At 48.8% G+C, this 26,801-nt stretch overlaps 1 protein-coding gene across 6 annotated transcripts in view; it reads right to left on the bottom strand.

Moving 5' to 3' along the window:
• CUX1 (cut like homeobox 1) overlaps positions 1-26,801 on the bottom strand; it is a 376,899-nt gene that overhangs the window by 102,727 nt on the left and 247,371 nt on the right. The window lies entirely within an intron of this gene.

Raw genomic sequence — 26,801 nt, 5'->3', positions numbered from 1 at the left:
TCCAGGTGTTGTTTGTTCTTTCTCTTTTTTTCTGCTCTGAAAGTACTTTCTTGAGTAATTTGAAGGCACATACATGCTTCCAACACACAACAGCATGAGAGAGAGAGGAATGCTCAGAGTTCTACCGAGAAGGTCAGTTCCAAAAGTCTGTGGCAGGTTTGAACAGAACGCCCAGGGAAGTCACTGCCCCAGACGAGTCCTGATGACGGCCCCTGTGATGAGGAGGCCACGGCCGAGACTGCTGCCCGAGGAAGGTTCAGCCCACCCATGGAAGGGGGGGGGGGAATGTTACAGCTGCAGGCCAGCAGTGGGCGTGTGGGCCCCCTCCTGGTGGGGCCGCCTCATTCCACGCCCCACGGGGGGGACCTGAGCTGGCTCTGCCGCCTGCAGGACTGAGCTCCACCCCTTCCCGCCAGCCTCTCTGCCTGCTGGACCCCCCTGGCTGCCCTTCTGGGCCGAGGCTCCTGCCCCCCTTCCACCCCCGCGGCCCTGTGCTCAGGCAGCTCCCACTGCGTGGGGGCCCTACATAGCCTGGACGTGTGCCGTCTGCCCCGTCACCCTCCACTCCTGGGACCCTCATCCCCTACTTCCACCCCTCCCCCAGCCCTCCTCCAACCCTGCCAGGGGCTCCATCTCAGGAGGTGGCACAGCTCCCCCTCCACGCCAGGGTGTGTCTCTTTCACCCTTATCCCTGCCGGCACAGGGCCTGGCATCAAGCTGGAGGCCAGGGTCCTGAATGCAGCCTGTTCTGCCAGCAACGGGCCAGTCGGCCAGTCTACTCCCTGGGACAGGTTGGGGCACTCAGACAGGCCGACTCCAGGGTTCTTCTGTCCCCCAAACCTACTTCTCTGGTCTTAGCCATCCACCCTTCATATAGAGAGTGGGACAAACTACCCGGGCCCTGGCCGGTCTGGTTTTGCCATTTGCTGCATCGTGTGTTCGCTCCTCTGGCCCCGAGGCTTTTCCAGCCTTCACGGCGCCCTGCGATTCAAGGCAATCTCATCAACTCCCAGCAGCCCAAACGGGGTAACAGATGCCTCGTGATCAGGTTCACCGATAGTCGTATCTGTTTGAAGTAGTGTCCTGCTTTCAGACTCGTCCGAGAAACGTCTGATACAACTCATCAAGTGGCCTAGTTAAACGAAGCTCTTTTTAGGACAACTTCGTGAAGCAGGCAGTGTCTCTAAGACAAACACCCAAACTGGGCCCCCGCGGAGAAATGCTGGGGGCCGGGGGCGGCTTCAACTACAAAACATCTCAATGCACCGTGGCAAATAGAAACCTCCAAGATCTCAGAGAGAAACTGCCCTGACTCCAGAGGGTAAAACCACCACCGAAAGTGCTTGGTCTTCAAGTGACAGAAAAGGGGACCTGACGGCGGCCAGGACAGAAAGCTTTCTTGACAACCTGCTGATGGAGTGCAAATTTCATTGCGTATGAAGGGCAATAAAAAGTTAACAAACTTCTCTTTTAAGGCAAGTCACAACTTTTAAATGCAGTTTTGAACTTTAATCAAACAGTTATTCACTATGTATTTACAAAGTCCAGATCTACACGGCCACCCGCCCAGCCCGCTGGCTGCTGGCATCATCCAAGCACTCTCTCCCTCGGTCCATGAATGTTTTCCGACACCCACAAGCTCCCTGGCCCTGGCAGGGGCCATGGGAAAGGCACAGGCAGACGCAGCTCCTGCACAGCCCACCGGCGCCGCGTTTACATTGGGGGACAGAAGCGCCCCCTCTTGGCTGCTGAGCACCTGAAACAAGACCTCCAGGCGCCCCATCTTCCCTCTCTCTGGAGCACATTGGGGAGCTGGCGGCTGCAGGACCCAGCAGGTGGCCAGGGGAATGGCCTGGGCTGGGGGAGCAGAGATCCCGAGCATGGGGTCTCAGGGAGGGTTTTCCCAATCTCTCCTGTTGGGTCCTTCATGATCCCTTTCGTCTTTAATTCTGGCTAATTTATCTTCGTCTTTCAGATATTTCTTCTGCTTGGTTTGGGTCTCCTATTATCTGGCTACTGTTGGCCCGTCTACTTCCGTCCTCCACGTCGTCCAACTTTTCCTTACATTTGCTACATCCTGATCCTTTCCTGCTCCTTCTGGACGGTTCTTCAACTTGACCCCCCTGTAGCTGTGCTCAACCTGTGATCCATCTCTTCTCTCTGCTTCCTTAGTTTAGTTATTCTGTTCTTGATACCTGTCATACCCACTCCGTTCATTATTAAATTATTCCTTGGTTTTGCTTTATGTTTCCTCGAGTGTATTTCTCATGCTTATTTTGTACGTGGGGCCCATCTGTCTGTCTTCAGATCACATACGCTGATGGGTTTGGGGGTCTGTCTTCCAGAGAGGGGTGTTCTCCTCTGGAGCCTTGCTGTTTTCCCCGGGGGTACCAGCTACTCTTCTTGGCAGTGTATATGGGGGGAGGAGGGAGGACAGAGAGGCAGCCCCGCTGTGTGTCTCTCAGGATGAATTGAAGGCACACAGCAGTGTTCAGTGTCTTTTGCTGAGTGAAGAAGGAAAGTCAGGGGATGACCCCAGGCCCCCAGAGTAGTCACTGATAGCTCCCCTCCACCAGAAAAGTCCTCTGGCCAGAGCTTCACCTTCAGTTCTCAGCATTAGGAGCAGGGGATCCCCCTGGTACCACTCCCCACCCTCTGCTCTGGAGATAAGGGGTAGAGGTGTGGCTGCCAGGGGCCCACCCTCCCCTGTTTGCATCCACTCCTCACTCCTTGCCTGGCCACTGCCATTGGCCATGGGGCCAGGACAGGGTCAGACACAGGCCTGGGCTAAAAAAGAGAGGGATTCCCAGGGGTCTGGCTTCACCTAGAGGCTAGATTGGCAAAGCTGGGACCTGCCGGGTCTGGGAAGTGGTGTCCAGATCTGGCCAGATTTAGGGGGCCTGGGTGGGCTTGAGCGCCTCCTCAGGTGAATGGTTTTGGATGGTCATTAGAATGCTTAATATCCCGAAAACAATGTATCAGCTCCAAAAGATGTCATGTCACTTATTAAAAATTAGTCACATTTAAACAGGAAGGTGTCTTCTTGGCAGTCTGAGGCAATCCCTGGAAATGAATTTCAAGTTTTTCCATCTTCTCATCAGTTTAACTTTGGTTACTAAGCAACTGCTAAGCTGACCAAAATATTGAATGTGATAACAAGTGCGGCCCTTACCTTTCATTACGAGAGCAAGTCTCATATTTCCAGAGCTTTCAGCCGATAATGCCAACACTGAGCCCTGCTGTTACAGAGTCGGGCAGTTCAACACCAGGTACCCTGGCGACAGCGGGGCCCCGAGGGGCTGCAGTTCCCCTTCACGGATGGGACCAGGAGCCAGAGAAGGAGGCAGTGGAAGGAAGCAGGGATGCAGTGGGTGAGGAAAAGTTCAGATGATCATTTTAAAAGTCTGTAGGCTCGTGATTCACTTTCCCAAGGGGCACGCTTTTTAAAAGGTGAGAGAAAAATACAACTGGCTGGGTACTGAAATGTGATCAGGGCTTCTGGAGACGGGAAGCGCAGCCCTTGGTGCTGGCCGACCCGCTGGTGCTGGCTGCATTTTAGAACCCGTCTGCCACCGGGCCTGTACGACCCACTTCTCGCCGAACTGCTGTCCGCACCCGCCCCTCAACAACAGGACTCCTACCAGACAGCTGCCCTCAATAGGTAACATGAAAGTGCCCAGAGGTTAATACTGCAACTATAAACGTTATCTGAAAAGTACAGCGATGAATTAAACGGCATGTGCTTTCACAGTAGGATCGTCAACAAGACTCCAAGGGGTTTTTCATTCTTTTCATTTCGCAGGCTCAACTACCACGTCAGGATCTGGAGCCTCACATTAGTCTAAAATCATTTATTTTCCAAAGTGCGTAATAACCACAGGTATTGTTTGCTCAGCAGAACTATTTATTATAAAAACTTAGTTCTCTCACCTTTTTATGAGCTGACAAAACAGTTTTCACTGATCTATTAACCTGTGCTGCATTATGCTCTGCTCTGGCTTCAAACCGCAGATCATTTTGGCCTGGGCTGGAATATATAGTTCATTCGATCGGTTCCCCACAGATCATTCCAGGGTATTCTCTGGGCTGGCATGCGACTTTTATGAGGAACTTAAAAGGACACGGTCAAGGCCAACGGCCGGGAAATCGTATCCCCGATGGAAACCCCGCATTTCCTTTCACACTAGCCTCCCGAGTGCTGAGGGATAGCACCAGGGCAAGGGTGGGGCATATTTCAACCTCAAACAATCTCACGACATCAGGAGCTGTTAAAACAAAGTACGTCTACAAGGCAGTTGAAAAAGCGTCCAGGGCGACCTTCAAAGGTCAGTGTACCTTCTGGGACCCAGGTCAAGAGCCAATAGTCTCAGTACTAGATTGTAAAGTTCTTAGGCATCAAAAGAAGAAATATGTGGACTTCCCTGGTGGTCCAGTGGTTAGGACTCCGCGCTTCCACTGCAGGGGGCACGGGTTTGATCCCGGGTCGGGGAACTAAGATCCCACAAGCTGCGAGGCACGGCCAAAAAAAGAAGACTATCTAAAGATTAATTCTCCCTGCTTTAAAAACAAACAAAAAATTTCAGTATGTTTGGTAAAGCAAACGCTCCCCCCACCACCGGATGCTGTGTCTGACGCCTGGGCCGTCAGGAAGGCGGGTCACTTTCCAGGCAACACTCTGAACACAAAGGGGTAGAGGAGCCCCAGAAGCAGGGCTCACTGGACGGCGTGCAGAAAGAGCAGGTGGGAAAACGAAGAGGAGGAGGCAGAGGACCAGGGGTGAGGAAGGTCTCTTGGCTATGGGACTGGAATCCCCTTGATGGGGGGCGGGGTCCTTAGGAAAGGGGCCTCCCCCGCCTGCATGTGGGCACACAGATGGGACCTGGTCTCAGGAGAGGAACGGCTGGTCTGCAGAGCCCCACGTGGGAGGCAGGGCAAGGCTGCACCTGGAGAAGGTGGCACCGGCCTGAGGAGCGGGGGTGGGAGGGGAGGGGGGCAGTCTCCCCTCAATGATGTTTACTGAGCACCTACTACGTGCCACACTGATGGGGAAACAGAGCTCCCAGGTGCCAGGTTGGCAGTGCACTGGGCAATGGCATTCGCCTTATCAGGAGCACACGGGACAGAGGATGCACATCCCAGGAGCTCAAAGACATGAGACCCTGTAACTGCCTGCTCAGGGTGGGCGCAGGGAGGTGAAGACGCCCAAGGAATTTTGGTCCAGTGACAGCCCAGAAGGAGGGACAGTGGGCTTTGCAAACAGGAGGAGAGCGCCTCTTGGAGAAGTGGACATCTGGTCTGCATCCTGGAGGACGAGTTTGCTGGGTAGAGAACAGCAGGGCAGAGGGACGGACAACCAGACAGAACAAGACCACAACACAGTGGGGGCCCTTCAATCTTGCGTTTCCATGGCATCCAGCCCCCCGCCCCCCACCGTCATGACAGGCCAGCCTCTTTCTGCCCCTTCTATGCCTCCTATTTCTTTCTCTTGTGATGGCAGAGGCCATGCAGAGCCCTGTCACACAGCGAGGGTGACAGTGGAATCCCTGCCTGTTGTCTGACGTCACGGGCGATGCCTCCAATGGTTCACCGTCAAGCACCTTGCTCATTTTGGACTTTACATACATATGTTTGTACTTTGTTAACGTGATAGCCAACTGTTCCTATGTTATTAAGGCTTTTTAATAGAAGACGGACATTGATTTGATTAAGTACCTTTTAAGCATTTATGGAGCTAATTAGATGGTCCCCTGACTCGCTGAAATGGTAAATTATACTGACAGTCACCTGCTCCCATTTGGTTGTGGGTATTATGCATTTAACGTGCTCCTGAGTTCTACCTGCTAATATTTTATTGAGCATTTTTTTTCCATAAGTATTTATAGATGAGATTGGCCTCTAGTTTCTTTTGTCTTATCTCTGTCAGGTAAAGTCATACAAAACACTTTGAAAGCATTTCCTTCTTTCCATAGACAAGAGTGAGCTATCACAGATTGGATGCTATTACTCTATAAAACCTGAACCCACATCCCACCTGTATGGTCTCAACACGTCGCCTGGCAGGCAAGCCCTGCGGAGTCTGCACCCAGGCCTGGCTCCCCTCGGCCGCCTCCCGCCGCCGTCCCCAGGCCCGCGGTGCCTGGGCCCCCACCTCCCCTCCTCGTCTGCGGCCTCCTCTGCCTGCACTTGACTGTCCTCCTCTCTCCTGGGGCTGGGTACACAGCCAGTCTGCCTTCGATGGCACGATGGGCTCCAGGAGCTGCTCCTCGGCTCCCTCCCTGCTGGTCAGACCCAAAGTCCCTTCTGGGCCAGGATCCCTGCAGGGAGCAGAACCGACTAGAGAACTACCTCCCATCAACACCTCACTCCTTTTCCAGCTTCGTTTCCCACTTCTCCAACCCTCCAGTCTTTCAGACAAAGAGGCCTAAGTGCAGAACTGCTTCTTCATAGCTGCTGAACTGGGGTTGAGCCTTCACCCCTCTGTTAGTGACACGCATTCTGCGCATATTTCCTTTTGTGGCTCAATCAGCATACACTCTTATGGGTTCTTTAGTCTTATTCTGTTCCTTGAAGCCACCACACTTGCCTGCACGTCTGTCCCCTCTGCTGAGATCCCCATGGGGGGCTGCTGTCTACATCCGGTCCTCAGCTCCAGGGGCCATCATCCTCTGAGGGTCTCCCGGCAGCCCTGCCCCGCATCGTCCGCTCATTTATTTTTGTTGCACTTATTCCTGCCTCTGAGTATCTTGTTCAGATATTGATGACTTGTTTATTCACGGCCATCATCCCAGAGAACAGAGCAGGCGCTCCCTAAATCCTGGCTGATGAATGATGCAGACCTGCGACGCCTTTGCTTCCTCAAGTCCACCCGGCGTGCGACAGGCAACAACTCACTGGCTGGTATTTTATAAATTTATTTATTTTATTTTATTTTATTTATTTTTGGCTGCGTTGGATCTTTGTTGCTGTGCACGGGTTTTCTCTAGTTGTGGTGAGCAGGGGCTACTCTTTGTTGTGGTGCGGGGGCCTCTCATTGCGGTGGCGTCTCTTGTTGCGGAGCACGGGCTCTAGGCACGTGGGCTTCAGCAGTTGTGGCGTGTGGGCTCTAGAGCGCAGGCTCAGTAGTTGTGACGCACGGGCTTAGTTGCTCCGCGGCATGTGGAATCTTCCCGGACCAGGGCTCGAACCCGTGTCCCCGGCATTGGCAGGCGGATTCTTAACAACTAAGTCACCAGGGAAGTCCCTGGCTGGTATTTTAAAGAGCAGAAAGTATAGGGCTGTTTTGCCAAATTGTAAATATGACTTTCAAGGAAAGAGTCTGTAAGTTGTTTTGGCAGAAGAAAAATAATTTGCTTTTCTTACCACTTTTTGTAGCCCTTGAAGAAGAGGCAACACTCTCCCTGGAAGAAGTATATGTAGACCCAGGTCCACGGGACTGTGCGCTCCCGGAGGGCAGGGCTGTCGGCCTAGCTCCCCGATCCTCCCTGTGCCCACGGAGCTGGGTGCAAATCGACTCAACACAGATTGGCCAGGGAGGCAGGAGGAGAAAGCATCATTTGTGGAAGGGTTTTCTTGACAACCTCCAGCTGTATGATCGGTCCTCTCTCACATTTTCCACCCGGGTGAAGCCACCTCTGCTTTGGGGTGAAGCTACCTGGCATCCTTCCAAGCCCCTGATCCAATGTGTCATCCCAGAGCTGACCCTCCCTCTCTGATCAAATCGAGGTCTAGGCAGAGACGGTTGTAGAGCTTGACTGCTACGTCAAACTCTCTGGAAAACAGTGGTTTTTACTCTTCTTGGAAGTGAAACTGTATCGAGAGACAGTTAAATGGCCAGAAGGTCACCTCTGCCTGCTCAGAAATTAACCACAATTTATTCCTTTTTATGACCATTATATTTAAATGTAAATGATACAAGTAACAATTAAAATCAATTTTTGTTAAGCCTCATCAATCCCGAATGGGAAGAAAATTTCCCTTCTTGCCCCACTATTTAACTGACTTGTTTACATGAAATAATTTAAATAAAATCCTACTTTCGTTTAATCTGAGTCTAGCTGACCAATGAAGTGGTCTGCTACTGCCCACACGGGGCAAATTTCCCACCTGTGCCAAACCAACAGGGCAGCTCCAGCAGGCTGGTCACTCCCTGAAGTATGACACTGGTGTGATCAGAAACAGCCTGTGACCATCACTCAGGCTTCAGTCCTCTCTGGGCAGGGACCCAGGACAGCTGTGGCCGGAGAATTAGTTTACAAGACTGCTGCTTCTGAGATCATGGAAGCCTCTTGGGATAAGCGTCTGGATTACTCTTCGGATGTTTTTTGCCACTTTTCTAACATTCTCTAAAACCGTTGCTCTAAAAGCAATGGGGAGCAGGCTGGATGTGAAAATCCTTTTCTTCCCTTAAATCAAGTGCCATGAGGTCATAAGTAGGATGGAGTGACTGGAGGTGAAATCAGGGAAACCAAGGGCTAGAGCCACCAGAGTGTGGCTGGCACCACAAACGGGCTGGACTCTCCCCCACTGCCTTCTGGTCCTCTGACCTTGGTCAGATCGGGGCGCGCGACAGCCATCTGTACGGGAGGACTAATGTGGCCTTTCTCAAAGAAACTGGCACGAGGCTAAAATAAGAATACTGATGGAAAGTAAAAAAAAAAAAAACTTCGTAAACCCATGCACATATTCATTATTACTGTCGTGCACGAAAATCAGGATCTTTCTCCTCTGGTCAGAGCTAATTTTCAACACCCAAGACCATTAGGTGATAATCACAACCACCTAGGAAATGGGTTTTGCCCCAAATCTCCAGCCTCAATCTGATCAGACCTCTAGGTTCAACTACAAACTCGCAGGAATGAGAGGACAGAGGAATAAGCTAAACTATATCTGGGGATGCCAACGGCAAGATCTAGACTGTGGGAAACTCTTCAGGACAAGTGAGCTGGTTTCTTCTGCAAATAGATTGAAAGGAAAAAGAAAACGAGACGGAGGGAGATCTATAAGATGCACGAGACTTAAAGATATACCAACCAATCGCAATGTGTGGGTCTTATTTGGATCCTGACTCCAAACAATGAAAAAAATCCCATTTATGATGTTTAGGGGTAATTTGAAATTTAAATATTGATGATATTAAGAAATTATTTTTTTAATGTGATAAGAGTATGGTGGCTATATTAAAGAGTCCTTAATGTGAGGCTCTACATGCTAAACCATTTAGTAGAGGTGAAAGGAAAGGATTCTTGAAGAAGCCTCAAGATAAAATGGGGGTAGGGGTGGGGATAGGTAGGCCAGGAATGGGGTGACTGGAATCGCCCAGTAGGCACCTAGGGGTTCTGTCCTCTACTGTCTGTTGGAAATTTAACATAATAAAAAGTAAACAGACAAACAAAAGTATAAGGTGATAAAAAAGCACAGACCATCACAGTTTTGTGTCTCTCCATCAGCGCTTGTCAACTATAAAGTCAGTACGTATGATGTTGACCACCGTTTGCACAGAAATGAGGTGACAGGCAGGCCTGTGCCTGGGAGGAGGCTGCAGAGGGCCCCCTTGGAAAGAATACCGATTAGGAGTACTTTGCTAATCTTAGTCAAGTCAGTTAACCTCTCAGAATCTCAGTTTATTCATCAAAGGGGAGGGAAAAAAACAGGCACGAAAAGCACATCTCTGCAAAGAGAACATGACTGAAAAATCATCCAAGGACATTCTTCTTTGATACAGAAAATGTGGATTCTGGAGGGGACAGCCGAGTCCATCCTTCATCCCACTGCGAAAGGGGCTCTCAGGAGCTGTCTCCATGAGGGCTCTGGAGGGAACCGAGGCTGCCACCCTGAGCGCCCGGCCCCCAGGAGCTGGCAGATGGTTTTGGGAATCTTGGGCACAGGATACGGCCACTAGGGCTGCGGACCCAGGTTGCTGCTTCTTTCCTCCAGATTTTTATTTTTTTTTTTAAAATTTTTATTTATTTATTTATTTATGGCTGCATTGGGTCTTCGTTTCTGTGCGAAGGCTTTCTCTTGTTGCGGCAAGTGGGGGCCACTCTTCATCGCGGTGCGCGGGCCTCTCACTATCGTGGCCTCTCTTGTTGTGGAGCACAGGCTCCAGATGCGCAGGCTCAGTAATTGTGGCTCACGGGCCTAGTTGCTCCGCGGCATGTGGGATCTTCCCAGACCGGGGCTTGAACCCGTGTTCCCTGCATTGGCAGGCCGATTCTCAACCACTGCGCCACCAGGGAAGCCCCCTCCAGATTTTTAAGAAATGTTTTGGAAGGGCTGCTGTTGTGCCACCTACAAATATTTTTCAAGCTGTCCTTCACATATTTAGTGTAAAGTTTGTCAGCATGTCTTTCTGGCAGCTGGAGAACTGCCTGCCCCATTTGAGCTTCTGCTCTTTCAAAACTGCCTTTCAGATTTCGTTTCCCTTTCCCTGTCGACTTAAGATGTAAGCGCCCTGCCTCTGGCCGACAGGTGCCTCTGATCCTGGGCATCGAACCTGCTGCTCTTAACGCCTCCCGTGGGACAGGGGACGTGCCACCACCACAGGTGGACACTGCTCGGATTTCATAGGTGGGGAAACTGAGGCTGGGGCCGAGTGGTGACCAAGGAGCTCAAGGTTGCAGCGAGTAGTGGTCTAGGGTAAGAACCCTGCTTTTATGCCCGAATGTGAGGGATTCTAATTACCCCCTTTCTCCCCTAAGTACTACTTGGTAGGGACTGTTAAGAAAAGGTTGGGTGGCAGAGAAGCTAAAACTAAGAATAAGAAAAGCTCTCCAACTGCATTCTAGTTATTACACTCAGGTCCCTTCCCCTCCAAGCCTAAGGCCGAGACGACTTCCTGGGCCTTCCTGGGCCCATCTAGAGGCTCGGGCTGTTCTGCACCCCGTACCTGCAACCCGGGGCCTTCTGACTACACATCTCCTGCTGGTCCTTCAAAGCTGCTTCCAGAGCCTCCCCTCCACCTGGTCTTTCCCCGCTCAGTTCAGTGCTCAGCTCACCTGTGGCTTCGGAGGCCCTCACAGCATCTGTCCACAGCCCCTGCCCCCTTAACTGCCCTGCACTTAAGGCAGCTGGTGGTTTGTCTCCTTCACCCCGCAGGGCTGGGAAGTGAAACTGGAGCACCAGGCGGCCAAAGGCAGCAGCGCATCCAGAGGAAAGACGGCATCCTTCCTCTTCCTCTCACTGGCACCGAAAGTCTGCATTTCAGCAGCATAAGTGCCTTTTTTAGGGCAACTTGAGAATGAATAATTCAGCGGTTCCTCTTCTACTTGTGAAGTGTTAGACAAACAATTCAGATGGGGCCAGACTTGCTGGCCCCACGAAGACCGTCCCTTCCCTTTGGTCTGACATCATCGGATTTGGCTATGAATCTTTAAGAACACCCTCCATCCTGTCTAATCACTAAAATACCACAAAGGAAGTTCACAATACTTAGACATAGGGAAAAAAATAGCAAGGTTAACTGCAACATAAAGTTTTCCCTCGTTGCCAAGCAAACAGTACATCAGGGCGTCACAGGAACACTGAACTCTGAAAATCCTATGCGGGGAATGTCTTAGTCACATCAGATTATTGAGTCGTTGAGCTTCTAATTCAAATCCAAGCCTTAAAGAAGTATCTTCCCCATGGAGCTCTAAGGTCGAACTCCCAGGTTTTGCTCTGAGAGCCTCACTGATTCTGTGTCTTGTATTAAAGGTACCTGGAATACTTTTTGGAGGTAGGTGTGATGAAAATTTGAAGTTAAACAAACAAACAACCTTCCTGGTTTTATTAGAGAACTCATTTTGGAAGGATTCTTACTGGACAAGCCAAACCCTCTTCCACACATTCATGGTTGGTTGGAAACTTCAGTGGATAGAATCCCGAGGACCCTCGGTCGGGAAGACACAGTCAGCAAATAACTGCCTTACAGCTCAGCTAGCTATGCTCATGACCACTGATGTACAATGTCGCTGGGATTCTGGGCAGGAAATTGGATCCAGTCACTTTCCAAATGACAAGGTAAGCGCTCCCTGGGTTTAATCCTTATGGAAGGACCCAGGTGGCAAATTTCTGAGTTTAGGAAAAGTTAAACAATGTGATGATAAGAACGCATCTATGTTTGTGCTTTGGGATCTACCTGGCAAGCCTCAAGTTTGTGCAAAATATTTACTGTATGCCAGGGAATAAAGGATGCTTATCACTATAGTTGATAATCCTGCTCAGCAGTAGCTGCTTTGTGAAGGCAATAGAAGATTCTTGGAAAATCCAAATAACTTTAAGGAATTCACCAGCAGGAATGTGTAGGTTCAGAGTATTCTATAAAGGATTGTGCCTCACTGCAGAGGGAGGTGGTGAGGTTAACGTAGTGAAATATAACTCGCTGCTGTGCTTGACATATAATGCAATAATGGCACAGTATGGTAAGAGATTTTAAAATAAATATATGGCTTTTAAAAGTTTCAGAAGGGCTCAATCGTTCTGCATCTGACACTGAATTTCAGTAAAAAGAGGGGAACTGGAGCAGGCTCAGGACATTCAGAGAGTCAGTTAAGCTCTGTGGTCCATCTTCCTTAAATAGATCAGAAAGTTTAGGACAGAGAAGCTGTGAATTAGAAAAAAAAAAAAGAGGATTAAGAATAAAGAAAAATGTTAAGAGAAGAGTGATACTGGTAAATGTAACTAGGCCAAATTCACCTATAAAAATAAAATACATATTTGAAGAAAATCCTAAACCTAACAAAATGTTGGAGAAACACACTTCAAGTAAAGAGGAAGTGATTAACTAGATTTTTTCAAAAGGCTACGGTAAGGTTTTAAAGCCACACTAGCCAATGTTATATGTAGCAAAATAACATTACAGAGAAAGAAGTCATACTAAGAGGTACAGTAAATAATAAAACACCACAAGCTGGAACTTGTCTTAAATCACAAGGCAAGAAAATCTATAAAATACATAATATAAAAATGGAAAGAAATGTAATATATAGAAGTATCATCCTACTAGAAAACGAACTACACCGTATGATGTAGATAAGGGGTTCCAGTCACATGGAACCTGAAACCTAGGTCACATCTGAATTTAAACGGGGTTCACAAGAGTGCTGGGTCTCACAAAACCAAGAGCCTCCACTGCTCTCCACAGACAAATAAGAGAGATGCCCCTTTTAAGAACAGGAATGAAAGATGGGATTCAGATATCCTGGCTGTCACAAAAGCACACAAATTCACTACTTGTAGGTAATATGGTCACATGCTCACCAAATCCAAGGGATTCACTTGAGCAAATGGGCACAGATGACCCAAGAATTCAGCAGAGTCCCACGTTTTTTGGTAAAGACAAAACACTAAGCTCCTATGTACCAGTAATAAATATCTAGAAAACGAAATAAAAGACTCTCTCATCTACAACAGGGATACAAATATTAAACATGTGGGAATTAAAATAACATGGTATAAATTCCATCTGTATAAAATCAAATTACAAAATGCTAGTGGCAAAGAAAGCTAATGATGACATTTCCTATTTGCGGTTGCGTTAAAGATAAATAAATGTAAGTTTAGCTCCCAAGTTGATTTATAAAACTTGGTAAAATGACAAGATGCATATAGAAAAATTAGGTGACCCTAATAACAGTAAACTAATTGTAGGTATTAAGCTAGAAAACAAAGAAACATTATTAAAACAGTTTGGTACTTACGAGAATGAAAAGTCGGATCAATGGAATGAAATTTCAGACAGAAATCCAGAGACACATGTAATTATTTACATCTGATCTGTCCAAAGTTAAATACTGAAGGAAGGAATCATCAACATTATTGGGCAAACTGAGAATTAATATGAAGAATAATAAATAGACACATACCTTAACCTCATATGCTATAAAAAATTCCAGGTTAAAGATACAATAAATCATTAAAAAAATAATAAGAAAATGGATTGGGAAGGAAAGACCATTTTCTATTATTGAAAGCATATTAATAATGATTAATGACAAGGTTGATGGGACCTATCTCATATATTTATACTACTGAACAATGAAATCACTAAAACTCAAAAGAAAATCAATTGATAGGTAAAAGGAATGATAAATGCAAGTGAGTAGTTAAAATCCAGAATACATGTAGAATTCCTACCCTGTTCCCACTGTACCCACGTTCATGGATGATAAGGAAACACATGGAGAGTAAATAAGCAGATGGGAGAATGTTGAGTTTTGTGCTCACGAGTATCAAGTTAAGCACCTACGAGCATCCACGTGGCACAGGGGAGGGACGGTGGGAATCACTGCAGCCCACCCCTTATCTCCTGGATTTGGCACAGAAGGTCTGAGACAAGCAGTGTAAGCTCCCCGGGCCAGGCCGAGCTCTGGGTACAACTTGGAAATTGGGGCCGTGGGAGGGGAGAGAGCCTGTAGCACCTGCCGCCGCTGTTCCAAATGGGTTCTTCCCCCTGCAAAGGACATGCTAAGGAGCCTTGAAACAGCACCCCTTTTGCCCCAGTGATCTCTCTTCTTGAAAAATATATAAATATATTTTTTGGCCGTGCCACACAGCATGCAGGATCTTAGCTCCCTGACTAGGGATTGAACCCGCATCTCCTTCAGTGGAAGCGTGGAGTCTTAAGCACTGGACCACCAGGGAAGTCCCCTGAAAAAATATCTTAAGAAATTATTTTTCTAAACAAAAAATTCATTATGAAAAACTGAAATAACCAAAATGCTGGCAAATCAAGAATGGTTACGTAAAGTCTAATTCATCAAGAGAGGAAAACAAAATTCTGCCATCAAAGTGACAAATCAGCAGATCAGCAGGTGTGGTAAAAACTGTAGGAAAGGGACTTCTCTGGTGGCACAGTGGTTAAGAATCCGCCTGCCAATGCAGGGAACACGAGTTCGAGCCCCGGTCTGGGAAGATCCCACATGCCCCGGAACAACTAAGCCCGTGCGCCACAACTACTGGGCCCACGTGCCACAACTACTGAAGCCCGCGCGCCTAGAACCCGTGCTCTACAATGAGAGAAGCCACCGCAACGAGAAGCCCGCGCACCTCAACGAGGAGTAGCCCCCGCTGGCCGCAACTAGAGAAAGCCCGCGTGCAGCAACGAAGACCCAACGCAGCCAAAAATTGAAAAACAAACAAACAAACAAAAAACTGTAGGAAGTAATATCAGGCCGAAAGGACAAAGGGGAGTGAGCAGAGTGGGACGTCCTCTGCACGTCCAGCCACAGTGGCAAAGTGGGCACAGCCACGTGACACACACGTGCAGAGCCGTGTGCATCCGAGATGTGTACAAACGTGTGTGTTCCCGGTCACAGAACTGGTTAGGTAGTGACAGAGCACATCTCAGATTTTCTTTTTTGCTACAAGGATGGCTAATTATTTAATTGCAAACAACAGAGACAGGTCCAGTGGACGTGCACTTGGCATTCGTGGTCACTGCCAGCTTTCCAACAGGAGCCAGCCTGGAGGGTATCAGATATTAATAATGATAGTGGCAGCTAATACGGCCTGAACCCTGGCGAGGGGACCACAGAGCACTTTATTCACTCCTAGGAACTCATGGGGTGGCAGACGCCGTTACAGGACGGAAACCCAGGCCAGGAGAGGTTAAGAGACCTGCCCGAGGGGCCGCTGTTGGAAGGGGGGGTGGAAGCAGGTGCGCCCCCGGATTTGGCTCCTGCACATTGTACCTCCTCTCTTGGGGTGTGGAGGCACGTTTAACTAAAAATCCAGTACAAGTTGCTTTAAACATAGGTGCGTTCATAAAGATGATTCAAAAGTGCTTTCTTGTTTAATCCTGGTGATTCTGAGCTACAGAGAGGAGGGGTTCCTGATGGCTCCAGGGCTGGAGGGACTAAACAGGTTCTAATTTACTTATTTATTTATTTTTGGCCACGGGATCTTAGTTCCCCGACCAGGGATGGAACCCGTGCCCCCTGCAGTGGAAGCGAGGAGTCCTAACCACTGGACAGCCAGGGAAGTCCCAATAGGTTCTAATTTAATCTGATATTCAAAATTCAGAAGAGGTTACAGTGAAAGAGCGTCTCTTTCCTTGTCCCTGAGATCTCCTTCTAGACATTAAAATTTTTTGTGTGTGTGTGAATGCACAAGCAGATGTAGCATACTAGACACACAGTTCTGAACCTGGCTTTTTTCATTGAATTACATATGTAAAAGATCTTTCCATAGCACTATATAAGAGCTTCTGCATTCATTCATTCATTCATTCATTCATTCTTTCTTTCTTTATGGCTGTGTTGGGTCTTCCTTTCTGTGCGAGGGCTTTCTCTAGTTGCGGCAAGCGGGGGCCACTCTTCATCGCGGTGCGCGGGCCTCTCACTATCGTGGCCTCTCTTGTTGCGGAGCACAGGCTCCAGACGCGCAGGCTCAGTAGTTGTGGCTCACGGGCCTAGTTGCTCCGCGGCATGTGGGATCTTCCCAGACCAGGGCTCGAACCCGTGTCCCCTGCATTGGCAGGCAGATTCTCAACCACTGTGCCACCAGGGAAGCCCCTGCATTCATTTTTTAAAGAGTAATAAAAGACAGACTAACCTCGCAATTAAAACTCAGAAGGATTCTAGAAGACCAGAGCAGAGGGCTTTAGTGGTCTTCACCCAGCCCTGCCCCGGCGAGCCCTTCACATCACTTTGGAGCTTCTCAGACGCTGGGGCTCCCGCAGGCCACCGAGTAAACTCTGCCAGCCTTGAACCAGCAACCTGGCTGCCTCCTGAGAATTATGAATCACAAAACCCCTCATCTGGTATTTTCACACTTGGCCCTGGGACTCCTCAAAGGTGTGCCGGAGACCACACAGCAGAGCCTCACAGAGCTGCCCGGGCTGGGCAGGCGGTGGGGACAGGCGTGGTGGCCGTGCCGGCTGCAGCCGTCACCCACGCCATGAGCATGTACCTTCCATCTGTACCCTCACCTTTGCTGGCTCTTAAGACACGTTCTAACCAATAATGTTCCAAGAATCTCGCTCTTTAGACCCTTGGGTAAGGGGCGGGACGTAGCGGCTGTGTGAGAGCCCTAAAGGCAATGACCTGAGATGATGTGGGGAAGGTGTCCGCACATCCTGGCACATTAACTCAAGGATGATTCACACGCTTGCTGTGTGCCAGGCACAGCCCCAGACCCTTCGATCCCAGAGATGAGCCCCCGAGGAGCTCCCATTCTGGTGCGGCAGACCGGAAGATCAGACGCTGGGTCTGACACACCTGGCGGCCCGTAGAGGTAAGCACCTGAGCACTGGGACAGAGCTAAGGGGTCCCGGGGGGCCATCACAGCGCTGTCCTTTTGTCCTTATTTGGACAACTCTTTCCTTAAACCAAAAATCAACGATCAAACAAGAGCAACTGGATCGGAGTCTCCCACAGTGTGGTCAGCAGACCCCACGTGCGTGGAGGGCCGAAGAGTCCTGGGTCCCCTCCCAGACCTACTGAGTCAGACACTCTGGGGTGCGGCCCAGGGATCTGCATTCTAGACCAATGCTCTGAGGAATCCACTCAAGTCCAGGAGTCACTGACTTGTGTGACGAAGGGCGATTTACTGAATTCCAGTGCTTCCAAAGTAGGGGCTGGAGCTGCAGTGTCACAGGTTACAGATGTGCGGAACTTCCTCGGCACCACATACCCTGCCCTTCTAGAAGACGTCTGGAACTACCATCTATTTTCTCGGCTGACCGGACTGGGGGAGTTCTATGTTTCAGCGCGAAGGTTCCCGCTCATTTAAAATAATCTCTGAGTAGATGCCCATAATAAAGACAGAGAGCAGAGCAAGCACACATGGGTTCCATTTAAACACCATACAGAGCAGAGCCCCTGCTACAGGCTGTGACATTTAATTCTCAACCAAGTGACTTTCCCTGACCACCCATCTCAGCCAGCCGCTCCGGTCCCCTTCACGCCATGCCCCCTTCCTTTTACTTGCTTTAATTTTCTTGGCAGGACTTGACACTAACTCAAACTTTTATTATTATGTGGCAGCCTGCTTTTTGCTCAGAGACTGCTTCCGGGAGAGCAGGGCCTTTGTTTTCACTCATGCAGGGAACATCTTTCAAGCGCCCGGCAGGCCCTATGCTAGGCACTGGGGACACAGTGGTGAACAAGGTAACACGATTCACGGAACTTGGAGCCTGGTGAGTAGAGAGAGCTCAGCACACCGGGAAACACAGGGTGTGTCATAAGGAGAAAAATAAAGTGGGAAAGAGGACAGAGCCCGCCAGGAGGAGGCCATCAGGGCTCCGAGAGCAGTGACGGGACCAGCTTACAATGTGGGAGGATCACTCTGGTCGCTCCTTTGCCGGGTTTGATGGGACAGATCAGGAGTTGGTATTCGTCTGGGTGAAGCTGAGATGACGCCTAAGGGCAGCTGCTGAGCCTGGAGGTGAGGGGGGAGGTTTGGGCTGGAAACGTGAACACAGGAGTCAGCGCCAGGGAGATGGAATTTAGTTACGGCGGTGACTGAGCCTCCCAGGGAGAGGGTTAAGCAAGTGCAAAGACTGAGCCCTGACGCACTGCGACCCCACCAGCGCCCGAACAGTGCCCTGTGTGCAAAGGAGGCCCTCAGGAGAGACTTAACTGAATCGACGACATAGGTGGCACTGACACCTATGACACAGGTGACACTGCCTGACATAGGTGGCACTGCCTCCATTTTTATGAATGGAGAAATGTCCCTTAGCTTGGACTGAAAGTACACTTAACGCCTCCTGTTCATTACCACTGCCAGCCGCAGCCTCTCTGACGCTGGTCCTTTTCCCGTGGCTGACTTAAAGTCACGGCCCATGTCATGCTAATGGCGTATGCCCTCCGGTGACCTAAGTACCCACGTCGCCTCACATGGGGGTCGAGGTGTGTGAGGTGCAGACCCCGGGGGGCCAGCGGGCATCCTTGGTCCCTCAAGGAAGCATTCACCCCGCACAGCCAGCAGGGACCACCTGCTTCCATCCATGTGCGGATCTGACCCAGGCCCATCTCAGCCCCAACCGTTTCATACCCGGAAGAGGTAGGTTTTATGAAAACCACATGAACAAACTATTACTAGGAGCCTGTGTAACGTAGGAAGCACTGTGCAAAGTGCCAGGGCAAAAAATGAGGAAGGTCCAGTTGCCACCCTCAAGAGGCTGCCAATCGGATGTGGACGCTGAACCTTTCTGGTGCCGTGGTCCCTCTGGTGAAGAGAATGGACCTCCTTCCTGGAATAATGTTTTAAATACATCAGTTTACTAAAGAAAATAAATACTTGGAAGTGCATTTACTACAATACTAGAAAACCCCCAAGTCTGTGATCTAGTAACAGATGTTCTTTTTTTTTTTTTTTAAATTTATTTATTTATTTGGTTGCACCAGGTCTTAGTTGCGGAAGGCAGGCTCCTTTTGCAGCTCCAGGGCTCCTTAGTTGCGGCACGTGGGCTCCTTAGTTGTGGCACGCGAACTCTTAGTTGCGGCACGCGAATTCTTAGTTGCGGCACGCATGTGGGATCTAGTTCCCCGACAAGGGATTGAACCCAGAACGCCTGCATTGGGAGCGCGGAGTCTTATAGACCCTGGACCACCAGGGAAGTCCCCGTAACAAACGTTCTTCTTTACTGATGCGCTGTGTAACGAATCTCGTGGCAGGTCTAAGAACGACTGACATTTTGAAGCAGCGATGGAGATAAACAGTCTTTGAGGTATCTGCAAGGACCGTGATGTGATGTGAAAATACTAGGATTTCCGCTTGCAGCAAAGTCACAGGTCTGTTCTTGTTCTGGTCTGTTGACTTGATTCGCAATGGAAGGAAATGCTACATTGCAGTCAGATTTAGTGAAAATCGAGACCCCTGAATTCTCTCCATGGAATGGGAGAGACCAGAGCCCCCCTCTCACAGGCTCACAGAGGCTGTTAAGTGTGGGCGCAGGAACGGGGCGTGGAGGGACAGGGATGCAGGAATGGGGCGTGGAGGGGCAGGGGTGCAGGAACAGGGGGTGGAGGGGCAGGGATGTGCTTGTGAAGAAAGGCTGGTAGCTATATATTGGGATGTGGGAGCATGGTGAGCTGCGGATAGGCCCACGATTCTACAGAGGGGGTTAGAGTTGGCAGAAAATGAGGTTATGAAGGCAGAGCTGTGTCATGAAGCATCTCGGGCGCTACGGCATCATTTTTTCAGTGGTGGCAAGAAAGAACCATGGAAAGATTTTAAGGACTCATTTCAACAGGATCAAATTTATATTTTGGAAAGATACTTTTAGCAGATACTTGGAGGATGCCTTAGTCCAGGGAGAAATTGGCAGCAGGGAGATCTGATGTTAAGATATTGAAGGAGCGAAGCCAAGATATGAAAAAAGCCCAGTTATTGCAGTGACAGTGGAAACAAAGACTTGAGGAAAGAGAAGGTCTCAAGGAGGTGGAATTAATATGGATTAGACAGCAGGGTCAAGAAGGACCCTCCGTCTCTGGAATAAAGGAAGACCACGTATGCTTGAGGGAGGAAAAAAAAATGGAAGGGAAGCTGCCTGCAGGTTAGAGGGAAGTCAGAAGGGATCATGAGTTCGCTTGAGTTTGAGACGCCTATGTCTAGCAAGGAGTTGGATTTGAAAAGATAGAGCTTTCTTTGCTGTACAGGAGAAACTAACACAACATTTTAAAGCAACTATACTCCAATAAAAACTAAAAAAAAAAAAAAGAAAATGGAGAGCTTTCCCTTTGGGTATTAAATTTTTTCTTATTGCTTTGTAAGGGTTCTTTATATATACAGGCATACCTCGGAGATACTGCGGGCTTGGTTTCAGACCACCACCATAAAGTAAATATTGCAATAAAGTGAATCACACGAATTTTTAGGTTTCCCAGTGCAAATAAAAATTATGTTTACACTAGACTGTGGTCTGTTACATGCACAACAGCATTATGTCTAAAACACGTATATATCTTAATTAAAAAAATACTTGAATGCTAAAAAAAACGCTAACCATCATCTGACCCTTCAGCGTGTCATAATATTTTTGCAATGGTAACATCAAAGATCGCTGACCACAGATCAAATAAAATAACAACGAAAAAGTCTGAAATTTTGAAGTCTGAATTACCAACGCGTGACAAAGAGACACAAAGTAAAGCAAATACTTTTGGAAAATGGCACCAATAGATTTGCTCATTGCAGGGTTGCCACAAACCTTCAATTTGTGAAAATGCATTATCTGTGAAGCACAATAAAGCGAAGTGCAATAAGACGAGGTGTGCCTGTATATATACATACACACACACACACACACACGCGCGCTTTCTCTGTCATACACAAGGCAAATATTTTTGCCAGTTTATCTACCTGTCAGTCATCAATCACCAGCAAGCTGTGAGTTTCCTGTGTGAGTTCTACCTTTGCCATGGTGCTTAGAAAGGGTTTCCCCACCCCCACATTATAAAAATATCCATCGAAAATTTCTCCTAATGTTTTTATGGCTTTGTTTTTCACATGTAAATATTTAAAACTTCTAGGCTTGACTTTGCACGGGCTCTGCCCTGACTCTCATCTTCTGGGTGTTAGCTAGCTATTCTGGCACCGCCGCTGATCGAAGACTTCATCCTTCCCTAACGCATTTAAACTCAAGCCATTTTTATAGACAACTTTTTCTAAAAATTTTTCCCCTTAATTTGGAAACTTTCAAAAATACAGAAAGCTACCAGAAGAAAGGGCCAATCAACCATATGCCTACACACAGAATTAACCACTTACATAACTGGTCCTTTTTCCATTATCGACGACAAATTCTAAATTTCTAATTACATTGGGGCTTTCCATGGAAAACGGAAGTATCTAATAATCTTTACGTTCGGTAAATCCTACAAACTGGCTTTTTTTTTCAGGGTGGAAAGATCACAGAAATGCACCAAAGTGAAAACAGTCCAACTTAAAAAAGATGAATGAAAAGCTAAAAATATATGCTATCCCATGAAATTTCAAGATTATGCTCTGTTTCTGTGCCTAGGCTATGTTGATAACATTCCAAACACTACACAGTTTTAATTTTTTTCTCGCAACTCCTTTAGGTTTACCTTGAGGGACATCAGAGGGTACACGTGTGGTCACTTGGGGGTTAATCCTCACTGATGCTGAATGCCCCCAGTCTTTGCTCTGTTCAGCAGAGCATGAAATCTCAAAGCTCAGGAGAGCGATGCGGCCGGGCTGCCAGAGTGATGCCATAACGCTCTGCATTAAAAATTCATACTGCAGGCTCGCCTCAGAGCTCGGCTCTGGCTGAAAGGAGAGCTGGTGGGGAAATATGAGACACTCCACTGTCTTTCTGGCGATTGGAGACATTCCTCAACAAACAGCACCTCAGGAAGAGAATGAAAGGGCAAACAAGCCGTGAAGGAAATCAATGAGTTCAATTATCTAGCTCCCTCTCGCTTTCCTATAGGAAACTTCTCATTCTGAAGGCTGGTTCCCAAAAGTTTTTTTTTTTTTAATACGATATCCCAGGACAGAAGCCCTAGACATCCTTGCCTGTGCCCAGATGTTTGGCACCGCTCTTAATTTGTTTTACACCAGCCCAGGGACCCCCAAATTCTCCAGGACACGTGGAGTCAGGTCTCCGCTGAACGCTAAGAGCTGCCCCGATGTGTGGCTGGAGGGAACCACGCTGTTCTCGCTTTAGAAAGTGGGTCCCGCACACACATGGCACGTAGATTTCCGAAGGTGGTTATTTCGTGGTTAAGGCACTAACAGTCCTGCAATCATCTGAACTCAGAACTTTTTACGCCCAGTGTTAGCAGCACCCAAATGGTAACTCGTTAAGATTTTTAGATTCAGAGTCTCTTAGGATGATGATGTGACACGAAACAGTGCACTTCAGCCCACAGCTGCAGCATGCAAATACAGACAGAGGTCTTGTGATGCAGACAGACTGATCTTCCCAGGTCAAACATGGAAAATGATGGGGTTCTTTAGGGTTGGAAGAGACCTGACGGTGGGGGAAGTGAACCAGCGTTTTTCCAATGGGCCAGGCAGGGGGCCTTGCAGCTGACAGCAGTGCCGCAGCCCTGTTTCCCGAGGGCGTGCATTCAGACGCTGCTGCGCCCGGCTCTCTGTGGGGACTGCACTTCACTCAGGAGGAAACTAAGGCCAGAGTAAGGCAAGGGAGCGCCCTGCCCAAGGTTTCTGCACCCACAGCACCAGGAATCAAACCCTGTAGTGACCCTGAGACCTGGGCTCTTCCCCTGAGGCTCACACCACCCCCACATGCTGGACAGCCCCTTCCCCGAAGGCCCCTCTGCGGATGGCTGCGCAGGACCTGCTGGGAGAGGATCGGAGGTCCCAGCTTCTGGCAAGAACCTGGGTGATAAAGTTCAAGAGGCCGAGAAACGGTCAGGCTCTTCAAACCTGCCTGTGGGTTAGTCCAGTCTTCCTGTTTTGCTAATGAGGACACTGCCGCTGCCCAGGGAGGGAGCTGTGCTGGCCACACGCGGTGACAGAGCTGGGATCCGACCCAGGGTCTCCTGACTCTAGGCCCAGCACCTTCCACTGTCCACCCACCAGGGGAGGCTGGGACATCTATTAGCATCACCGAACAGCAGTCTGGGAACGGGGCCCGCAGAGCATTCTGGGGCCCCAAACTCCCTTGTCTGATGATACCATAGGGAACCCACTGGAAGATGCCACGGCCACTGGCAGAATGTAAAGGCACAAAAAGACAGGGCAAGTGTGAAGCTTCCTAGTTTAAACCTGTGCGGCAATGACGGCAGTGTGACAAATCAGGCTCCCCAACAAGAGGGAACCCAAGGGGTAACTGTCTCATGGTACACCTACTGATGGAATATCGTGCAGCATGCATCACATTTCTGAAGAACAGGTAATGACAAGAAAGACATATTTAAATGGCAAGTAAAAAAAGAAAAAAACAAACTAGAAATGAAAACTGAGTATCAGTCTGATGCCATTTGTAAAAAGTTAAAAAAAAATAGAGCACCATATAGAAAAAAGACTGGAAGGAAATATGCCAAAATGTTAAGAGTTATCTGTGTGTTGTGGGATAATAAGTGATGATCTATTTTTAAAAATCTTCTAGAATTTTCTAAATTTCATATAATAAACATGTGTGGCTTTCGTAATTAAAAATAATACGTCACATAACAGGAATTAGTCTTCACTGATGTGGGGCGATTCCAAGTGAAGGATAGTTTCTCACTTCCGCCAGCTTTCCTGCTTCCCTTCAAAGGGCCCTTGACTGGTCAGGGTGCGTCAAATCCCCTTCTTCCCGACACTTTGGAAGCAAAGATGTGCAGTGTCACAATGACCAGCGAGGACACGGCCCCCAGGGCAGCCAGGGACTCCCAGGGGGTGGGGGTCAGAAATGCACGGCTTTGGGAGGGATCTCACTGAGGGCAGAAGGTAGCGTGAACATTCCAGACTGGCCTCCATTACAATTCTGTCTCCATGAAGCACTTCAAAGGTTCAGGTGGCTCCTGCCTTCTTCCTAGACTCCAACAGCTTCCTTAGTTTGCCCTTCCAGAGAGCAAACGGCCTTGCTGCTCGGGCTCTCAGCACTGCCGAGACTGGTCCCTCGGCTGCACCCCTGACCCACCGGTCTCCACAGCGGAGGCACCCGCAGAGTGATTCATTCAACAAAAGCCCCACGTGGCGATGATGCCAGTGGGCCCGTGGTGTGCAGGGACCGAGGTGCGGGCCCTCCTCTGAGGCAGGTCAGGCGACGTTGGCCAACTCTGGGCGGTCTGCAGGGACATGCCCATCCTGTTCCCAGAGCCCCACAAGCAGGAAAGCGCCCGTGACGATGCCCATTTTGCAGCTCATTTGCTGTGCTTTGATCTTCTACAAATTGACGTTTTCTCCAACAGTCCCTTACCCGTTTCCTTTAGCCTCAAACTGCGAGTTCTCCAAGACTGTCCTTTACAGTAGATCAGAAGAACTTCAAGGATCATTAAAAACCCAAAATTTGTATAAAAGCATGCCAGACCCAGGTGACAGCCTATGAGTACTCTTCTCTACACTATCCCCTCCAAGGATGCTGGACGAATGTGATTGCTATCGCCATATTCATAAACATGTTTATACACACGCGCATATAGGACAGCTATATGTACACGTGTGTGGCACGTGTTTTTGTGTGCAGAGCGTGTGAGCCATGTCTGTGTGCGTATCACGCCTGTTAACTCTCCCTGCCTTCTTTACTCTGCAGTTCTAGCACCTGACACAATGCCTGCATTTTAACACAGAGTTTTAATATTAGCCGAAGGGGGACTTACTTCCCTGGTGGCGCAGTGGTTAAGAATCCGCCTGCCAATGCAGGGGACACGGGTTCGAGCCCTGGTCCGGGAAGATCCCACATGTCGCGGAGCAACTAAGCCCGTGCGCCACAACTACTGACCCTGCGCTCTAGAGCCCGTGAGCCACAACTAGTGAAGCCCACGCACCTAGAGCCCGTGCTCCACAAGAGAAGACACTGCAATGAGAAGCCTGCGCACCGCAACGAAGAGTCGCCCCCCATCACCGCAACTAGAGAAAGCCTGCGAGCAGCAACGAAGACCCAACACAGCCATAAATAAATAAATAAATAAATAAATTTATATATATATAAAAAAAAGATTAGCTGAAGGGAGGAAAGGTAAAGATTGCCAATTCTCACTGATGCCTTACAATTTCTAGACCATGGAGTCCATGGAACAGGTTAAGAATCCCTGGCACTCAGAGGTCTTTCTACCTGAATTTGAAAATATGAAGCCACGCCCTTCTTTCTACGCAGTTCCCAGACTGGGGAAAACTCCAGATCAGGGCTGTACTGCCTGGAAAAGGCAAAACAGATTCAGTCAGTGCAATAGCCAAGGAAAGCCCTTTAGGGCTCATGCAGGCACTGAATTTTAGGTGTGAAGCAAAATGCTTGGACAGAGAGGGAAAATCCCAGGAATTCTACAAAATGCACACACCCTTTTGCAGATAAGGTATGGGGAAAAAAAGGCATCATTTGTTCCCAGCAAGTTTGATTTCTCTCTCAGGTTTAAGGGACAGGGGTTTCTTTATTCAAGCCCATCCCCTCGAAACCATCAAAGTAGCTGCTTCTCTATTTTTAGGGAAATTAATCTGACCAGGATAATTACAGCAACCCGGACTGGAAATTGATGACTCATCAAAAAGCCAGGAAATAGAAAATGTTACATTCTTAAAGGTACAGCAGGGAGACTCCATTTCCGGACACTGAGGTTGGTCTTTTCAAATTCAATCGGGGGAAGCACAAACTGTCTAACGTGAGTATTCCGCTTACTGAGCTCTACCTGGCCCAGTTTCCTGAGTCCTGCATGTGGAACTGTGAAAAAAATAAATAAAAGAGAAATCGGTCTGCGAGGGTACACACCACGGGGCTCGTGGGGAGGGAGAGAAGACGTGAAACCCTTCAAGAAGGCCGGTCACCCGGTGAGCCAGCACTCGGTAACGCAGCCCTTTGAAGACAGCACAGGAAGAGACTTTCTAGGCCACGGTGGGAGTGCAGAGAGCACTGGATCTTGAGTCCAAAGGACTGGATTTGAGGCCTGCCTCTGTGTTCCCAGGACTGTTTCCTTGTCTATGCAATGAACACAACAAGCACTTCCTCCACGACTGCTGGAGAGAATAAACAAGGTATCATGCAAGAAGGTGCCGTGACATAGTCCAGAGTGACCCGGATGCACGGACGGTCTTGGTCCCCGTCGAGTCTTCAACTGTGGGCATCCTCACATTTTCAAATCTCGTTTGAGGTCCTCCACGCCCATTACTGGGACACAGGCATCCCCTACCTCCAAAATACGGGGTGCAGGGTACAAGTTCCCTTAAACAATTTCAATAAAGCCCTAAGC

Source organism: Balaenoptera acutorostrata, chromosome 15 (assembly GCF_949987535.1).
Source record: "Balaenoptera acutorostrata chromosome 15, mBalAcu1.1, whole genome shotgun sequence".
NCBI lineage: Eukaryota > Metazoa > Chordata > Mammalia > Artiodactyla > Balaenopteridae > Balaenoptera > Balaenoptera acutorostrata.
This window is presented reverse-complemented; position numbering and strand designations above follow the sequence as displayed.